Source organism: Notothenia rossii (genome assembly GCF_949606895.1).
Source record: "Notothenia rossii genome assembly, chromosome: 6".
Classification (NCBI taxonomy): Eukaryota; Metazoa; Chordata; class Actinopteri; order Perciformes; family Nototheniidae; genus Notothenia; species Notothenia rossii.
Window position 1 is genome coordinate 4209369 of NC_136909.1, and position 17105 is coordinate 4226473.

The 17105-nt window shown below is 40.2% G+C and overlaps 1 long non-coding RNA gene across 2 annotated transcripts; it reads left to right on the forward strand.

Moving 5' to 3' along the window:
- The first annotated feature begins 14214 nt into the window (after window positions 1-14214).
- Window positions 14215-16984, forward strand: LOC307043339. Of its 2 annotated transcripts, XR_013809348.1 has the most exons (4): window positions 14215-14328; window positions 14779-14934; window positions 15021-15105; window positions 15677-16984. It is a non-coding gene; the product is annotated as an uncharacterized lncRNA (long non-coding RNA). The 2 variants fall into 2 exon arrangements; XR_013809347.1 differs by having other exon boundaries at window positions 14779-15105.
- The last annotated feature ends 121 nt before the right edge of the window (window positions 16985-17105 follow it).

Consider the following 17105-nt stretch of genomic DNA (forward strand, 5'->3'; position numbering starts at 1 on the left):
AGCGGATGACACGCTGCAGCCTGCCCTTATCCTTGGCTGTGGCTGCGGCGTACCAGATGATGATGGAGGAGGTGAGGATGGACTCGATGATGGAGGTATCGAAGTTCACCATCATCGTCTTTGGCAGGTTGAATTTCTTCAGCTGCCTCAGGAAGAACATCCTCTGCTGGGCTTTTTTGATGAGGGAGCAGATGTTCTGCTCCCATTTGAGGTCCTGGGCGATGATGGTGCCCAGGAAGCGGAAAGACTCCACAGCAGTAACTGGGGAGTCACACAGAGTGATGGAGGTGGGTGGGGCTGCAGTCTTCCTGAAGTCCATGACCATCTCCACTGTTTTTAGGGCGTTGAACTCCAGGTGGTTTTCCCCACACCAGGTCACCAGATGGTCCATCTCCCACCCGTAGGCAGACTCCACCCCCCCAGAGATGAGTCCGATGAGGGTCATGTCGTCTGTGAACTTCAGGAGCTTGACAGACTGGTGATTGGAGGCACAGCTGTTGGTGTACAGGGAGAAGAGCAGAGGTGAAAGAACGCAGGCTTGAGGGGAACCGGTGCTGATGGTCCGGGGGTCGTAGACGTGTTTCCCCAGCCTCACGTGCTGCTTCCTGTCAGACAGGAAGTCTGTGATCCACCTGCAGGTGGAGTCGGGCACGTGCAGCCGGGAGAGCTTGTCCTGCAGCAGAGCCGGGATGATGGTGTTGAAGGCGGAGCTTAAGTCCACAAACAGGATCCTGGCATAGTTCCCTGGTGTGTCCAGGTGCTGGAGGAGGAAGTGAAGGGCCATGTTGACAGCGTCGTCCACAGACCTGTTGGCTCTGTAGGCGAACTGCAGGGGGTCCAGGAGTGGGTCTGTGATGGATTTCAGGTGGGACAGGAAAGGTGCTCAAAAGGACTTCATAACCACAGAGGTTCAATCTGAATTTACTTTAAAATAAAAACATCTATATTGATTCTGATGTTGATTCTTTTCTACATCCAACTCACGGGTTTATCCTTGCTTTGAGAAAAAAGATGATTAATTTACCCCTTTTAGAAGTGAAGATATAGTAATTTGTTCTGGGAATGTCATTTTCTAGCCTGAGGCCTGACAAACTGGCTTGGGGCTTAACAGGTTGATTAAAAGTACGCAAATATTCTCAGAAAAATGTACATTCCTTATCACTAAACTCGGAGGCTAACTTGTTTTCTATAACAAACTAGATAAAACGTTAATGCCCTGGCAGTGGCAAATAGCTTTGGTTTTATATTTGATTACATTAATGTCTTTTGAGATTTACAAGAAATATTTTAAATGCTACTCTGTAAAGGGAATAGGCCCACTACTGTTAAAAATAACCTAATTTGTTTAAAAATAAAAGTAAGCAATGCACTACTTTTTAATTTATTATTGAATTGTGTGCATAACAATGCAATTAATGGCAGAAAATCCTTTGATTAATCATGATTAAAATGTGTAATCGTTGCCCAGCACTAATAAACAGTCAGAAGTGTTACCAAAGACTTTAACCTGTTACCAAAGAGTTTAAAGCAGGGGTTTCCAAACTTTTTTCACCGAGGGCCACATACAGAAAAAATATACGAAGGGCTGGGCCACTCATAAAGGTGAGGTATATCGCCTCATCAGTTAAGTTATAAGTTAGCAACATGTAGGTAATTTAGGCTCGATACATTAATATGCTTTAAGAAAAAAACCGCCTACATCACAGCTCTCTATTAGGGCTTTCACACCAACGCGATTCCTGTTCTAGCTCCGTGCTAGAGCTTTTCTTGTTCGGAACCAGTTTTTTCTTTTCAGTCCCCGTTTTGTTCACACCGCCCAGAGCCTGACTGGCGCTGCTGAGTCATGGCGTCACCGTTTACGTCGCTGATTTTCTCCCCAACGGCGTTACAGCGCTCACTACAACAACAACAATGGGGGACTGTGTCCGGTCGATGATCGCGTTGCTTTTAATCATACGAAGACAGATTAAATTAAATAACGACTTCTCCAACCTTATACTTTTCTCCAGAGTACCGTGGTTCATGTGGTAATGTGTTTCAGCGGCATTTACCGACCGCTGCAGTGCTGCTCTTCCACAGGAGTTTATTCTCCCGTCACAAAGTATTCACTGTCTGACTGTCACACAAGCAGCTGATACATATCCCCAATTCCCCATAAGTGAATGTGTTTCAGTCTGAATTGACGCTGTTTGGCATCATAACGCTGTTATTAAAGTGTCTCTGGTATAAAATGGGTGATGTTAGCATAGCAACCAAAGCTAAACTGACTACTTGTTGTTATCCTATTGTGGCATAAGCCGCTTTCTACAGGCACATTTTACCGGCATATTTTTCATTATGATTCTACTTGTGATAGTCGGACATGACAACCTGTGCAGCCCATGTATTGATTCAATCTGATAGCTGCTACAATACAACACAAAACGTCTGCCTGCTCTCCACAATGAGAGCATGGTCAAATGGTCAAAGTAAAATACGAATAAACAGAATCACACAAAGCCTGGTTAGTGTTGCCGGACTTTATAAAGTGTTTTTTTTATTATAAGTGTGGTGGCGTTCTAGTCACTTTGCTCAGCACTACTGCTTGTTACAATTGTTATTTGCCGTACTCGCCATTAACTGTTAGCTCAGGTTAATTTTGCCCCCCCCTCCCTAAGCGTGACGTATGCGGTTCTTGCTTCTAGACCGACAATTTTTTCGTGCTTGAAACGAACCGGATTCCGGAGCTTAGAGGTGGCTCCGCTGTGGTGTGAACAAGAAAAAACGGTGCTTTTCAGGCTCTAGCTCCGAACTGGCCCTGGAACCGCGTTGGTGTGAAAGCACCATATAGGGTTTCATTCATCTTGTTGGCAGCTCAGCCCTTAAAAACAGAAGTCTCAGAGTCATTCTAATAAGATGAAATATGAAGGGTCTATTTCAAGCTTCTTATGTAAATAAGTTATTAGGCTTTTTTGTATCAACTAAGATTTGTTAGAAAATGTTATCAACATGAATTAAATTATGCCAACCTTTCCAAATCCAAAAGAGGTAGGTTTGCGCGCGGCATATGTGCACGCACAGAATAGGTAATCAGAAGAAATGGAACCCCAGTAATTACATGTATAAACCATGTATTTAACATATTTCATAATTGTATGCATTTTTCAGAAAAAGTGGTAGTTTGGTAAACAGTGACATCAACGACATGTCTGGTCTGTAAAATGCCCGAAAAGTAAAAGAATGGGAGATAAATATCCCAAATCTCCACATTTTATTATATTTGTAATGTGTTTCTGGTCCTCTTTCAGTTGAGACAGTGTAGATGAAGGATGTGTAAGGATGTAGGAAAGCCAGAACACTTGTGTGAACATTGGGTAAAGCCAGGTTCATATTCTTGTTTCATGTTGTTGACATATTAAAGTCAAAGGTTTGCACAGAGCGATATATTTTTGTGTTGCGCCATAAATCAGAAAATACTGCATTAAAAAAGTCATTTACTGCATGTTTTACTGATAAAGTGTGATATAAATAATGTACAGGCTTTCAGATTGCTGTGAGACATTAACGACATGTTTGGTGTTGAAAATGTCAGAAAAAGTGAAAGAATGGGAGATAAATATCCCAAAATGGTATTATATTTTTTGTGTGTTTGTGGTCCTCTTTCAGTTGAGAAACTGTAGGTGAAGGATGCTTCAGGAAAATAGCAAACACTGGACCCTGGACTGGACGTCTTATTATATTAACGGGGAAACCCTGCAGGACTCAAATGCCTCGTCTCTGTTCCCTTAAACTCATTTTGGAGTGATTACCCATCAGCCCCGGGGGTAACGCTGCCCTTCCTCTGCACGTTGTTTCACTTTCAGAAACACAGAGGACTGTTTGTATGATGGGATCACAGACACGCTGCAAACAGTGTCCGCCAAAAGTCCAGTGTCTATGTAGTGTCAGATTGAAAATCGGTAGGGAAAGTCAGCTAAGTTGGTAGAAACATGTAAAAAGCGGTAGACTAGCGCCCAAATCGGTAGCCTGCCATCAGGCTGATGGGTTTTGTAGGCCCCCTATTTAAACAATAAATCAAAGTAATTTATAGCCTCGGCAGGCTCTGACACACACACACACACACACACACACACACACACACACACACACACACACACACACACACACACACACACACACACACACACACACACACACACACACACACACACACACACACACACACACACACACACACACACACACACACACACACACACACACACACACACACACACACACACACACACACACACACACACACACACACACACACACACACACACCTTAAGGAGAGCAGGTTGATAACCATATGGGATTAAAGTTATATTTCTGTCTTTGATATTTCCATTTAAAGTTGTCATTTTAAATGAAGAATTTAAGTTTTGAATGCCTTCTGACTGCTATTTTAGAGCTCAGCTATTAATGCCTTTTTCAGAGTTTCCTTAAGGCCGCTACACACCAACCTGCGCCTACGCCACCCGCCTACGAACACACTGCAAAGACTTCAATTGACGAGTGGCAATAACTTTCCTTACCAGCAGGCAGCGGTAGTGTGTATTCGTCATTCAAAAGAGGCAACAGCCGGAAGACAGACTACACACCGAGAGAAGAAGAACAGGCATAAACAAACAACAAATAGCGTCTGAGTTCCATTTTCAATCTCTCTCGTTGATCGAAAACATGTAAACATAAAAAAGAAAATCTGGCGTCCAGGTGAGATGAAAATGAAAAAGACGTCTGTGTGCCTTCTTAATTGTTTGTTTTGGTCCCTCACTTTTGCTTCGCTTCTCATGCACTGACTCGCTAAGCTGAACAGCCAATCAGAGTGATTTCTTTGTCCCGACTTTCTTTGGCCTCCCGTGGGCGATTCAACGATGTTCGATGTTGAATCGGCCATGGGAGGTGGGAAAATGTGCCGTGAAGAGACAACGGTGCGGGACACACCAACCTGGGTAGGGTGCCGCGAATGCCCGACTGCCTCTGACAGCCTCTGACTCCCAAAATCGGGTTGTTGTCTTTTATGCTCCACAGTGATATGTGCACACAAAGACTGCGATATAACTGCATATCTGCACTGAAATGTGTTACCCTTTTTCTATCGCCCACTTGTAAATGGATTGAATGCAAATGTGGATGTTTATTGGTATGCGTTTTAGGCAAGGGTCATGTCATTTACTGTGCTGGATTATAATTGTAATTGCCATCTATAATAATCTATAATTGCAATTGCCATCTAGAGTGGGGGTAGTGTTAGGATATTAGGGTCATGCACTGAGATCGCTATCCTATCATGAAAAATGCACTTTTGTACATCTTTTATACATGAATATGTGTCCCCGGCAGTGTTGGGCAAGTTACTTTTAAAAAGTAACTAGTAATAGTTATAGTTACTGTTCTCAAAAAAGTAACTAGTTACTTTATTAGTTACCCAATTATAAAAGTAACTAGTAATACGTTTCTTTACGTTAAAAATAATAAAAATACAAGTTTGTGTTGTTTTTTGCTGACTAGTTCTCTGAAGGCAACAGACTCGACCGTTGCAATGGGCAGCATGTCCTCAACAACATACCTGGCAATAAAAAATGAGCCATTTTTATTGGCTCATGATAGGCCCCCGATCTCCGTAGGCCCCTGGGCTTCAGCCCAGGTCAGCCTGTGCATTAAGGCGTCCTTGGTTGGCAGGTATGTGAATTGACTGAATTTATTTTAAAAGTGGGCTTATTAACACATGAATACTACTGTGTAATATATATGTAGATGCATATTTAAGAAGTACAATATAAGACAAGCACAAGTTTCATTTGTGGGCCATATTTCATTAAACCTTTTGAATTTGCTGAGTGCCAATTCAAAATGGCCAGCGGGCCTCATTTGGCCCCCGGGCCGTACTTTGGACACCCCTGGTTTAAAGTGTTATTTAATAGTAAAGGGAACAGACCTGCTCTGTGTAGCCGAAGCTGAGGCTGTAAAACAGCGTCCAATAGTTTCTGGAGTCTCTCGTTCTTCTCTTTGGAAAGAGACAGCTCCTCCTCGTACTCTGCTATCGTTTTTTCAAAGAGAGCAAATATATCGTCAGCAGCAGCAGTGAGTCGCTGCTTCTTCAACGACAGCAGCATTTGGACTTTACTCATGTTTTTACTAGATCACCTTTTCCTGCGAACTCCGTTAGACACACCGTTTCTCTCTCCATCAAACTCTCAATCTGACTAGTGTTGCTAACGTGTTTCCAGCTAGCATGCTAAGCTAGCTCCTATAGTCCGAGGTAAACGCTCCAGAAAAAAGAGCACATAGTCCATTCAGAGGTTTATCCAGACACACAGATGGTGGATCAGTAGTGCTGGAGCTCAAACACAATTTCTGAGGAACACAAAGAGAGAGAACCGTAGCGACGAGACGCCCTAAGGATCCAGGTTCTTCTTCTTCTTCTCTCAGTTTTTGGCGGATTGCAAACAACTTTAAGGTGCATACCGCCACCTACTGTACAAGAGTGTGTATCACCATATCATCCTATCACCACTTGTGGAATTATACCACTGTATTTGCGTTGTTTTAAATTCTTCCAATCAATCCTGTTTCAATAGAATACTTAATAACGGCCTCCCTGGTAGCTCTTACCCCCTCACCTTCTGTTCCCAGTATCCCCATCCGGCTCCACTCCCTTCCTGCCTCTCTGAACCTGTCTCCTAGTTGTCCCCTCTCTGTTTTGTACATGTTTCAGTGTAATATGATGTGTTCCACATTTTCTTTCACTCCACACCCCCTGCATTCTTCAACTTGGCTTTTTCCCATTATAAACATTGTGACATTTAATCCTGTATGATCCAGTCTGAGTCTAGTGATGATGATCTCCTCCTGTCTGTTCCTTTCTGTATAGATCTTTGTTATGACTGATTTCTGAAACTTGTGGCATCTCCTCCCTTTCTGATCTTCCTCCCACCTTTTCAGCCATATTTCATTACACTTCTTCTTAATTATTGCTTCTCCTTCTCCTTTCCCAAGTGAAACTGGTATTGCTATTTCCTTAAGTAACACATCTTTTGCTAACTTATCAGCATGCTCATTCCCTTTTACCCCCTCATGTGCAGGCAGCCAGCATAACTGCACATCTATTCCCCTCATCTGAAGTCTCAGTAAGCAGTGGATAAGTTCAATGATTACATCTTCTCTAACAGTTATTGTTGACTGTATGCTTTTCAAAGCAGATAGTGAGTCTGTGCATATCACCACCCTATCTGACCTCTTCAACCCATTGTAGCCCAATAATTGCTGTAAGTATTAACTGATAAGTTATTTGACACTCGTTTTGAGATTGATATTTTGAATTCTTGGATATACACGCTGTATACACGCCTATCCCCAGGCATTCTTGCTTCTTAGATCCATCTGTGCACAAAACCAGATGACATAAAAAGGCACACTCTCATCGGTCCCCCACAGGACATGAAGTTCCAAGCTGAGCCACAAGATTTGGGCACAAGAGCAGAGTGTGGGACATGAGAGCAGAATACGCCCTCCATGTAACAAAGTAGAGACTGTAAAGGAGGAGATGAAATTTAAAGCAGTTGGGCCACTGAAAAGAGTTACAGCGGAATGATCCAAGAGCGGATGGACTGAGGAGAAGGTGGACGGAGGAGAGGAAAGAACGGAGGAGTTGGCATGGTCCGGTAGAACGTGAGGGGGTCGTGGCTTGACAACCAGAGGGGGAAAGAAGGAAAACGGGAGTGAGTGAGTTTACACATAAAACACACTTATTCACCAACGAGAAATACGTAAAGAAAAAGATGTATTAGCCATGAATTAATCAATTGGTGAATTTATAAAGAAAGAAAGAGGAAACTATTAAATAACCCTAAAAACACACTGAGGGTAGAAACATATTATTCAATCTTTTCATCATATGAACAAATTATTCTTTAAGAGATTTTTATTCATGTGTGAATTTGGGGAAGATTTAACTTGTTACAGTATAGACCTACAGTTTAAAGGGATGGTTTTAGTAACCACTCTATAAAAGCAGACAAATCTTTATTTTGTATGGAAAATGTTAAAGGTAGAGCTCGTACCAAGCCAAAGATAGTGTTCCAATCTAGAGTATTGATTTCTCCATTGTAGCATGGTTATTACCTCAGGAGGGAAGATTAAGGTGGAAATAAAATTTGTTTTTCGTCCAAGATGTAGAGTTTTAAAAAGACACTGGGCAAAGAGAGATTGCACATTTTAATTTAAAAAAAACGAATATAATTGGGAGTAATACATGCGGGGCCTTGGATCACTCATTGTGATGGTGCATATTTTACAACAAATATCGTTCAGGGAGAAGGGGTCGCTCGACCCACCCTGCAGATGTTTTAAATCTTACTTGCAGCTTCAGAGGGAGCGCACGGCACTAGAGTATGAGTTTTAAAAGACAAGCGCCACCAGCTTCTAATGGTCATTCATTCAATCAGTGATGACCTGACATTTAGAGATGTTATTTAAAGGAGAAACATATCTGCCATAAGTGTAAATTCCTGAATTGAACTGCAAACCATTAATGAAATGACTTCTGTTTTAAAGTCCTTGTTAAAGGAGGGAGTAATTATCACATGCTCGGGCACCTAAGGTTCCACACTCTGTAAAAGGGGTTAGCCTAGTTATTTAAGTAGACCATAATTGAAAATAAATGAGTATAATGCGTTATTGATATTCCACCGGTTCTCACACCATTTCAGGGACTTTATCACTGCATTAGAACAGACCACCCAAAGGTACTGAGTAGGAACTTTTAAGTGATGAAACTCTACAACTGTTGTAACTGACCAAAATCTTCTCCCAGAAATGACTGTCTAGAATGCCCCAGAGTAGAATGTACCGATTGATCACGACGGCCCCTTCTAGAGAACATATTACTTTCATACCTTAATGGTATGAAAGGAGGGAGGGTACATTTCTCATGAGGAGACGGTTACAAATGCTAGCAGAACAAGACGACCCACCCCGTATGACAATGATGAGTTAGTTTAAATGATATGGATGTTCGGAGATGAGGTTGATCAATGAATGTCCAGCTGATGTGATTCTTTAAATTATGAAATCGTGTGAAGAAGTGAGCAAAATAAAATGCTAAAATGGAGTGAATCCATTTCAATTTACTTTACACTATTCCAAGATAGTTTATTTTTATTTTTCAATTTATTTTTGCCAATCCAAGATATTTTATTTTATTCTTTATTACTTTATACTATTCTAATATGGTGGATCTCATGTTGTATAAATCATTGCTATTCTAAAATGGTTTGTTTCTTTTCACTTTGTAAAAACAAGTGCCTTAACACTGAGCGTGGTATGAGAACGGTTTCTCTGAAAGGAGTGAGGAAGAAATGTTCTGATACCAAGCCATTGCTGCTATTTTGAAGAATGATTGAATGTAAACACTAGAGGTTATGCACAAGGGAAAACTTTTATGTTTAAGCACAGGCAAAATAATTTATTTAGTATTTTTGTAAAGTTAAGCCTACTGAACCATTCCATTTAGATTGTATGTTTGTAATATGAGTTATGTATTATGCGAAGTTCAGATGAAGAACTCATTGATTTCAGTATTATACACACCTTTTAGGTGTGTAAGGAGGGACTGTTAGAAATTAAAATCAATGTTTTATGGCATAATTTAGTTTAAACATGCCATCAGTTAAAATGCTGATTTATACTGAAAAAACAGAAGTTTTCGCGCACAATGTCTGATGTCAAGCTTTTATTGTGAAAATACTTCCGGTTAGTTTCCGCTTGTGATCAGAGTTTATTTTGAAAAGCTATTTCGGAAAGGATCTCCGAAATACCAACAGTAGCTTGACTTCAGGCTTTATGGAAAACACGATTTATAGCCGGTAAAATGTGTTAAATGAAAAGTGATGAAAGAGAATATGAGGAGGAGAGACGTGTTTATGTACATGTTGAATGTAAAAGGTCTGAATCCTCTGTTTAAACGCAATAACGGACAGTTAAGACGTGGAGGACCGGCCCCCAGCTGCGCCAACCGGCTGACAAGGAGGAGCCAGCAGAGGAGATCTAGCAGCTGGAAACCAGGGTCTCGCTCTCTTCTCTTCCCTAACGAAGAGCGGATCACAGCTGTTTGTAGTGATGGCAAAATGAAGCTTTGAATGAAGCGTCGAACCACTTGGACAATTGTGTCGGAAATAGGTTCATTTCTCGAAGCTTCAGTTACAGCGACCTCTCCTGGCGAAGTACAAGGCTGCAGTGGGTTTAACGCATCTTTGCCTTGAAAAATATTCGATACACACACGCACACTAAGACTGAATATCATGTTCTATTTGCAATTAAAGATTGATAATAGTGTGTATTTGGTTATTGAGAAGAGACTAGAGAGTGCTTGACATTTTTTTGGGCGGAGAGGGCCTTTTATCAGTTATTAAAGTATTAAAGTTGAAAAGCAATGATTAAAAGTTTAACTATTCCGAGCTTTGAACCAGCTGCGCGGAGGATATCGCCGCATCCTGGCCGCCGGCTCTATCCACTGGGCTACCAATTTCTTAGACCGTCTAAGTGTTTTTATATTACTCATTGTCTTTTTGTTCACAACTTCTCCACATTTCGAAGTGTTTCACGAGCCAGAACGACCTATTTTTCTTCCTGGCTTGCTCTATAATGATCCAATTCAAATGCAATGCCAACAACAACTCAACAGCAACAATGCAAACTACGACAACAACCCACACATTGCGCATTGTTTAGAGCGGTTATAAAGTGTTGAAGCGCTCAAATTTGAAACTGTTTCAACCTGTCACCTGTCAGAATCGAGACGAGGCAGTGCATTGAATCACCTGACTGGACGGCGAACCAGTGAGTTGATTCATTCAGGAAATGAAGCAGTTGCTGGTTCGGACGTCACATGTCACGTGATTTGAAGCAGTTGCTGCTTCGGACGTCACATGTCACGTGATTTGAAGCAAGCTTCGAAGCACTGCTTCTATGGAATAGGAAGTCCAGGGTTGAAGCTCCGTTCGAAGCTTCAGTGTCAAACTGCCATCACTAGCTGTTTGTCTGACTGAACAATATCATGCTTGTGACATACCCGCGCCTTTTTTAATTAAAGTACCCAATTGAACCTTCACAGAGAATCCATTTCGTCTCCTTTAAAGCTTCTCTCCTGGACAGGAGTTTACAAGTACAAGTACAAGGCTAAGTAAGTTGAAGCTAGCTTGTAGCATCTCTCTTCGGGCCCATTTCAGGTCGATTAAATGGAATCCTTGCGTCCCTCACTTGCGTTGTTTCACTGCGTTTAGTCCCTCCCACCAGGGAAGCATGGAGAGACGCAAGGAAACCACGAGAAGCAGGGAAATGAGTTTTAAGAGCAATGGGACGTCCTTTCCTCGAGAGCATCACGTGAAGCGACGTCCGTTTGTGATGACGCCGCACAGCTATTTAGTAGTATTGAGTACAGTAACGGTTTGCGGGGGACACATTCAAATGATACACAAGGCTAACTAAGTTGAAGCTAACTTGTAGCATGTCTCTTCGTCTATCTAACAACGGCCTCGCGACTATCTTTGTGAAAAATAACCATTGTATATTCCAACCCAGTCTCACAGCATTTCGTGTTATAGTCACAACATTTAATCTATTGATTCGTGATCACCAACACGATTTCCCCCTTTTTTTCGTGTCACACAGAACGATTTTAAAAGCAATGTATTTCTATTCGTAGTATGTTTCGGGCCTGCACCACGTCTTTTTGGTCGGATCTTGGAAGACCGGAAGCTGTGGGGTTCATAAAAACATGTTCTTACTCAATCTCAAGCCATGATTATTGTTTTTATTTTAAATCGTATAATGTCTGACTTTTTTTGTCGTCTGTGAGGAAAAGAAATGGGGCTCAGAGCCTCAGAATACAGGAATCTGTATTTTTTAAATATTTTTTTCCTTCTAATTTGTTATTCTTTTTTAAATAACACACTGTTATTTACTCAACAATAACACACAATTATCCTTGTTTTTATTTATTTGTTTAATTCCATCATCCCGGGCTTTTTTGGCGTCCATCAGGAACTGAATTTCAAAATAAAAATAACAGGAAACGGATAGGTGGTAATTTTCTACTACCACCAAGATCTGCACCCTATAAGGGACATTTCGAGCATTATTGCGATACACAGCCACTGAACTGATTACCCAAGATCCTCAGCTATGGTTTAAACTCGCTGATTGGATGTTTTAGCCGCAATGCATGTAGGTATATGGTGTTAATGCGATATGAAATCCGAAAAACTTTAAAAAATAAATAATAATAATACTTTTTTCCGAGTGTTCTTGCTTTTCTCTTTGAAAGTCATCACATAACAGCATTGTAATACAAGGTTCGGCTGAATTACATGTACAGATCTGCTGTAGTTCTCTATTTATAGAGCCCTGATGAGAAGACCTTTGGAAAAACTGGAAGAAATGCCGCCGAAACTGAACACTTGACGTGGATCATAAATATATCAACAATTAAACAACATCTTCAATTTCTCTTCACACAATACGATTCCTCGCAGTATCAACACTAGGGATGGGTATCGAGAACCGGTACCTGATTGGACGGTATCGGTATACCGTTAAGCCACTGGACAGACGGTGCTGCTATCTATATGTGTTATGTCTACTTCCTTAGTTTAACTTTAAACCATTCTGGTTGGTTGAGAACCTTCATCCCGTGTGATGTATCCGGTTTGAGACCCCTCTGATTGGCCACTGTAAATGCCACTCTCTCTCAACAGCGCTCTTATTATTGTTGTTAGACTGGCATGGCGGGCAGAGCGAAGCGATTGAAGGTCTGGGTGCACTTTTAAAAAATGTAGTGGCGATAGTACAAGGTGCAATCTATGTACTCAATTAGTTGCTTGTACAGTAAAGGGGGTAACACAAGCAACTTAATGAAGCATTTGCAAACAAGATACTCCTTGAATCTAAAACGGTGCAGCGTATTTGAAAGCTTAAACAATGTGGCTGCTAGCGATACTGCTAGTGCTAATAGCGCTAGCGGGCTTCAGCCGCGCCGTGTGTAAGGGTGACCTGAGCGAAGGCTTGCAGGCAGGTTAGCTGCTGCACACGGGTAATATGTTTTGTTTACCAACCTGAGTGAAGTCTTGAAGGCACATCGCCTTGTCTTTTTTTAGTTTATTAACACTGACAGTGTATTAATGTGAGCTCCTACACCTATAATAATTTGGCCTTTCATTGAATGCTTTATAAACTAAACAGTTAAACTTACAGATGTCATTGTGAATTGGAAAACTGCATTTAAATGTTGTTAAAGGTCAATGTTTCAATGTATGGTTCAGCAATTGTTGTTCGTTTACTAGGAATTGACATATTTTAAGCTCAAATACTTTGTTCTATGTTTAAACCTTCAGACACATGTTGACGTGTTTCAGTTCAGCACATCATTTATTTTCTGATGATTTAAAAAGTAAAATCCAGAATAATATACGTACTCGCCTTTATCTTTTTGCCATCTTAGCCTTTTTACCAATTTCTTCATATCACAGTTTTGCATGATATCACCGTAGGACAATGTTTTAAGGATCTCTTGTCGAGCTAGGTTGTCAGTTTGAAATGTCTGGATGAAGATGTAACTGATTTAAAATTTAATTTTTTTTAAAAACAAATACCTCTTTTCAGCTTTTGTCTGAGGGAAAACTCCAAAAAGCATGATAGGGTGAGCCACGCCCCTTTAAGTTATTTTTGTCTGCTTCTGAGAAGTTAATGTATAAGTTATACAATTATTTCCGCAAGAAAATTAGAATAAAATGACTGTTTAATCTTCACATCTTGTATTCATGTCTATAATTTTGAGCACCAAATGATTGAAAAGTATCGAAAAATACCGATAAGCAGTACCGGTATCGGTATCGATAAAATCCTAACGATACACTGATAAAAACGAGTAAGAAAAAGTAAATAATACGATGATTATGTGTTTAAACTATACAAGAAATTACTAATAATTTCCTTTTACTCAGAATCTCTCCTATTATTTAATGTGTTACTTGTAATTTTGTATCTTCATTTTGATAAGTACATTTAAATCATAGCACCAAGTAAATGTTAACTAAAGTAATGTGTTGACCTACAACCTGTGAAAAGCTAGTAAAATGTACCTGGGCAATGTGAGTAAAATTGGGCGACGCCCACGATTACGTCAGAGGAGTTTGCGCACAGTACAGATATTTGAAAAAAAGCAGATGTTCCAGTTGAAGACAAGAAAGCATGAAAGCATGAAAGCATGGACCCTCGTCTAATAAGAATACTCGTGGATTTTGAATCATGTAAGTATTTTTGTACTTTATTAACTCTGTACATCCTCGTTAGCTTGTCAGCTTAATATGGATATCAAACAAATGTTAGCTAACGTCAGTGTTTCAGCTTAGCAATTTAGCTAGTTAGCGTGCTTGATAATTTAGCCTGCTTTCATGGACGAGGGACACATAACATGTAATGTTTAGTAGTTGCTTCAAATTAGTTAACAGTTGGTGAAATTCACAGTTTTGATTAAAACATGTGGCAGTGTAGCACACTAGTAGTTCAGAAGAGTTTTTTTGTTGATGGTGTTCGCGCTACATTTCCAAATGCTGCTCGGTAGTTAGCAGTGTGTTGCCAAACTGAGTTTTCCTTTACTGTGGAAGTCGTCAGTTCACTCACATGCATCCGACTGTGTGTGATGCACATGTGTGCTTTTATTTCCTGTGTGCTTTTATTTCCTTTGTACACTGAGACAGATAGCGGCACCAGATTCCTAAAAAAAGGGCATGTCACATTCACTGCCATGGATGCTGCTCTGTGGGCCAGTCCGTGATGCGGCCAGAGAGGTGATCCACGAAGACTACTGGGAAGTTCAACTGTTGGTGCCTCCTTCTGTAGCGCGTTAAATTAAAGTTAAGGCATACTCTTTGTCTCCAGTATCTTTCTGTACTTACAGTTATGTGTGTTCGCTACAATAATCGACATATCTGTTAAACAGCACCACGTTGAAGTTAGACGGAAGCCGTCCTCCCGCCTGATGGAGCTTCTGGAAGACTGCAGAGGAGCTGATTAAAGAGAACCAGGTAAATGTTCTGCTTGATTTGTGTTAAAATGTTCCTGCTGTTCTGTTTGTACAATGAATATCTCTATTCTCTAAAGGTAAGTAGGCTACATCTTGCCAGTATGTGGAAAAACCTCTTCAGTCTCCAGTTTTTAAGTTAACATTTAGATAAAGTACATTGGAATCTAATTTCACTGTATAATATTATATATATTTTCAAACTTACTCAATTTCAATGTTTAATATTCTGATTCAAAATGTGTTTTTCAGGAGAATTGATAGTTTGAGCTTGTAGAACCCAATTAGTTAATCAGGTTTACTTCCTGTTGGGAACAAGGCAAACATTTAATGAACTGAGCTTCCTTACTTGTGGTCATACTTTGACCGTAACAAATAAGAGTTCATATAAATTCCCATATCCACACTGTAGCTATTGCATATGATAATAAAGCCTTTGAAGCGTACCCCATCCCCTCTGCTTAAAAAGAACACGGCTACTTAAACACTAAATTAAATAGCTAACTCAACTTCACTCAAATTCACAGAAAGGTTTACAGTATTGTATGTTAACACTGATTTACATGTTTTGACAGAATGGAGGCAAAGATATTGTGGAAAAAGGACTATGCTGAGTGTCGTGAAGATCCATGTCCCCCATGAAGTGCAGCAAAAGAAGACACCACACCTCCCAACGTGTCCATCTCCATCGAGGGATCGGCGGTGCTTGATGAGGGTGAACGCCTGCCTTCTGCTCACGGACATCATCCATGCAATGAACTTAAGTAACACATCAAAGTTGAAATACGCTTCTGTCGTTTGCAAACATCTTTCTTGAACTTGATTTCCTCCAGATTTCTCTTGAAAGTCCACATGTTTGCAGAAGCAGTGGTGTAATGTTGAGGTACTTGAGAATGTTCTTTTCGTTGCACTTTATACTCCACTACAAATCAAAGGGAAATATTGTACTTTGTGCTTCACTATCTTATATAGAGTTTATCAAGTATAAGGTTCTGTTTAAAAATGTAAATATTGTTAGAAATCCTTGAGCTATTACGTTCTCAAGGGTTACTACAATTACTACAGGATACTTTTTACGTGTAATACTCAAACAGCATGTAGCTAATTATACTTAAGTAACATTTTCATTACCAGACTTTCACTTTTAATAGACTATTCTTACAGTGTGGTATGAATATTTTTACTTAAGAAAAAGGCCAGATACTCCTTGGACCTCTGAGTGACAGTATATCAATGTCTTTATGTGCCTGCTTTGTTTAATTTAACGGATGTATGTGCAGTATTTGTTAAAATCATTGTAAACTGTAGATTAATCATGGCTTGTATCAGACAACAGAACAAAAATAAATATGTTTGTGTTGTCCTGTTGTTTAGGTCAAAAGGACACCTAGTGGGTACAAATGGTAATTACAGTGCTTTGAGTTATGTATTGTACTCTCAGTGTTGCCTTAGTTATGCAGAACTCGTCTCTTGTATTCAGACGCACGTTTCTAATCTGCATTGTTGTCTAAGAAAACATATGCCTGTAAGTGTTTCTATGCTCTGTTGTTTCAACATTGTTAATGAAGAGTATGTTTGCGGGATACATTGTTAAATGGTGGAAATATTGCTGTGAATTCATAGTTGCAACTATGTATGCTAACCGCTAGCCTTTCAATGTAATTTCCCATAGGGGTTAGCATGAAGCTAACGCATCGTTTATGATATGGTTGTGAACACACGCGGGAAATGTATGATATGTTAAATGATTGCTATGCTTGAAATGAATGTACATTTTCTTGTGTGTCCAGCTGTACAGTGCTTGTAGAGTGTTCTTCCTGTTGTCTGTCTGCCCCGCTATGGGAGCGGGGGCAGAATGGTGTTGTTTTAAAAGTGTAAAACAGTTTTATTGAATAAGAATTTAATTTCAATTTAATTTTAAAATTGAAAGAAAGAAAATGCTGATATTTGACAACAATTGTTGTTTGACAACAATTGTTGTCAAATATCATTGTTATCATTAGT